Genomic DNA, 3,887 nt, shown 5'->3' with positions numbered 1-3,887 from the left:
TTTTTTTCTTCACATTCACAGCAACAAAGAGATATGTCCGATGTTTTGCTGAGTGCTCCCATACCCACTATCAGCTATGCGGAATGTTCGAAAAATTATGGTTTTATTCCTGAAGGAATGCTGTGCGCTGGCTATGCGCAGGGTGGCGCTGATGCTTGTGAAGGCAATGCTGGTGGTCCGCTAGAATGTTCGGGTCAGTTGGCGGGCATTGTTTCGTGGGGCATTGGTTGTGGATATGCCGGCTATCCAGGTGTATATACAAACGTCTCCTACTACAGTCAATGGATTCAGAATGTTAATACTCCAAGTAATGACAAAAGTGACAAAAGTGTTGCGCTTAGTTCTTTAAAAACTTCAAAACATACATGGCTTTGGACTGTGTTTGCAAGTTTAATGGTGTTATAATTAAAAAAAATTAGACAGAATATACAAAAAAATGGAATCTTAATAAGCTTAGTAATAATTCTTTGGAAGTCTGCTATTAGAACGATTTAAGTACCATAGCTTTAATAAACATTACTTATTCCATAAACAAATTTGGAAGTAAAAAGACTGAATAAACATTTTAAAATATCCACATTCCAAATAAAAGTTTTGTTATCGAAGCATTCTTATTGCTAGACTGCGGATATTTATGCAGAAAACGAAGCCTAGAAATATGTACGCCATAACAACAAGCAAGGTGTATACAAATTTATATATTCGGGACCCAGTTGGATTCTTCTTGGACCCGGGTCATGCGACCATAGTCATTGCAACTAGATTACATTCAGTTACTATGTAACTTAGAGGAGGAAGCAGGACATCAGGTCTTCTAAAATCCACAATTGTATCGAGAAACCCATTGGCGAAGTATCATATACGACCAAGTTTGGTGACCCTAGAAACACAGGGTTTCTTCATCCAGACCTAACAATTTGACCAGAGGAACTCACAGTGGTCTGGTACCCAAATGAGAGAAGCTAGGTTTCTGGAAGCTTTGAGGCCAGAGTGTAGATCTATGGATTTATATGAACGCACAGAGAGTAAAATCCCTCTTTGCATACCATGTGTCGCTATCCTTATGAACTTTAAGTCGCTCACTGTCCCAGTTTTTCTTTTTATTAGGTAAAAATGTATGAAGTTAAACTTCGAAGACGCATGCCCATGAAGCTAATGTTCTATATTCCTAAGAGCGTATGGGTGGGCTAACTATTTATTTAGGTTAGGTTCTTGACGTTGCCACATGGAGTTCGAGTTTAGGCGTTAAAGTAGACATCACAAAGTCAGTCTCACCTGCTATTTAATTACCCTCTATTCTATGATTAAGACGCATAATCCATGACCTGTGATAACCATAGCATCGTCGACGATCCATTGTGTACATCTTGTTTGAAAGATGAGAATTGCACATAAGAGTTTACCTGACGCTGTCGGGCGTTCGCCAGACTTAGATGGATACATCTTTAGTTCGGATATATTGAGAATCGGCAAGCTACATTTTCTTCCAATCGATAAACTGCTAAGATTCATAGAGGAGTTTGTATAGGAGCAATGAATTCCCATCCCAACTGTTTTCCTCTATCCTTTAAATCCTCTATCTAGGCCTTAAGTACCATATTTTTGGCTTTTCCCGCCATCCACAAATGCATTCCATTCGCCTGATATGATTCTGTATGTAAACAGTAGAGCAGTTCTTACGATTACAAAGTGCCGAAAAAGTAAGTCCAGAAGCGCCAAGGAATCCGCGGTGGCCTTTGGACGCAGTGCAAATTCATACATTCTTAAACAAGGATGGGATGGGGTTCCGATTAGTACTGCTTATCCGAAATTCACCATAACGAGGTACTTTACTTCTAGCTGCCAGTGGAGAAGTTGTTTACCGAACCTTTCCGACGAGCTTCAGAACTTTTCCATTGATCTTTGTAAACCTAAAAAAGCTTCATATTTATTTCAAAAGATTCCATAGAAACGAGTGTGCCCTCTTAAGCCAGGAAAGGCTGACACTTTTCCAACACCTGTTTTAATAACTTCTTATGCCCAAACATCTGAGAATCATGCCGCAGTCCGCAGACAGTTGCACTGTACATCGTATTCTTGGGCTCGACTTGAACTTTTAAACCTAAAAGTGTTATCTCAGATACAGCATTTAGAGCACCTCCTGCGATTGTGCTTATTACCATGACTGATTTCAGTCCACAGACTTGAACATTCTGCTCGATATGATTTTTCTACACCAGTCTCTTATCCACTATTACTTCCAGATATTCCAGATACCAATAAAGACTGTGTATAACGGCACAATTGAAGAATAGACAAGACGATCTGATCATTTAAAAGTTAAAATTTTCTTGCATTTTGCAAATTCCAGGAACTGCCCAGCATTGCATTTGGATAAGAAGACGGATTATACTACACTTTAGATGGCCTATGTGCTAAACTCTATATGGACTTCCGGTGTGCAACTATAAGTTCCAAAGCTTTCGCCCCACGGCTGGCAATGGCGAATTTCCGAGTGTACTCCTGCATATAAAAGAAAGAAGTATCCCGAAATCCAAACTGAGCTAAGCTTAATCTAGCAGGAAAGAAGAGGCTTAAATGGAAAGATGAAAGCGAAAAAGTTCGTGAAGGAATATACATATGTGTAGATGATTTATTTTGGAATGAAATTCCGTCATCCTTTGTTTTTAATTTTGTTTTGTAGACAAGCTGATAGCCACTTTGTAGGACATCGTTTTGCGACTATGAAGCAAAAACCAGTCCTAGACCGTAAGGAACTACCAGTGAATTAATCTTTATCAAGTTCGATTTATTGCAGGGTATAAATATGTTCATATAACGCCTGAAAGTATACTACCATCAGTGACATACATATGTATGTATTAAGCAGAGAACTTCGTTATACTATTAGCAAAATGTCATTGATCACGAGTATTAACTTCAAGCAAAAGGTGTGCGTTAAAATAAAAATAACATAAAACAAATTTATTTGCTATGTATAATTAAAATAGTTACTATTTTAAAGTAATTGTTTTTTATCTTGGACATAATTTTTTTTAATCATTTGCATGTAGCTGAATGTGTGTGTGTGTGTGTGTTGTGCGAAACACAGCAGCTTGGTCAATGATTTGATTTGAATTTTTATCTAATCATTAACTAAACTTTTTGTTTTTGTCTGTGATAAACGACTGAAATTGGCCTGGGAAAGTAGATACAACCACAAAAAAAAATCAAATAAATGAAATGTATCACTGGCGGATTCGCGGTGGGTTCTCGGGTTCAAAGCCCTTTTCCCATGCATTCGGAGCCAGAAAATCAGGAAATAATCGGTTTAGGTGTGTTTATAAACACATTGTGTGAGTCGATACATACAAAACCTGCCTTAGTTCACCAAATACCATATACAAAATAAAGAAGTCCTTATGTTGGACGTAAGCACGTTTGAAAAATACCATATGGATTTAACTAGTTGTGAATCAAAATTTCCCAAATTTTCTTATGGTGGACTTAGGCTGGTTTGATATGTATCGACTTATATGTCACAATCTGTAGTAACAGAGCACAGTATGATTGGCTGGAATGGACTTAAGCAATTTTAATTTACACTAACGGTAGGACTTAGTCTCCTTTGAATAAAACGTTAGTATGTATTGCTCTAAAAATTTGTAAAAAATTCGTCAGTGGACTTAGACAGTTTTGATACTTACCGACTCGTTTGTATCCCGCTAGCTCGTATAGCTCCAAGGTTTCTCTTGTAACCGTCTAACCGATTTTGGCAATGCTTGCTCTTTGCATGCCATAGGTGAGGATCAGGGATCGAACTTAACAGTTATTGATGAAAAGTGTCAATGAATAATTCACTACGAACGATATGTTCTACAACTAAGTAATACATTCTAATCGATTTC

This window comes from Rhagoletis pomonella, unplaced genomic scaffold (genome assembly GCF_013731165.1).
Source record: "Rhagoletis pomonella isolate Grant_MI unplaced genomic scaffold, Rhpom_1.0 Rhpom_scaffold_00002, whole genome shotgun sequence".
Lineage (NCBI taxonomy): Eukaryota > Metazoa > Arthropoda > Insecta > Diptera > Tephritidae > Rhagoletis > Rhagoletis pomonella.
The sequence above is the reverse complement of the archived record's forward strand: the minus strand, read 5'-3'. Positions refer to the sequence as shown.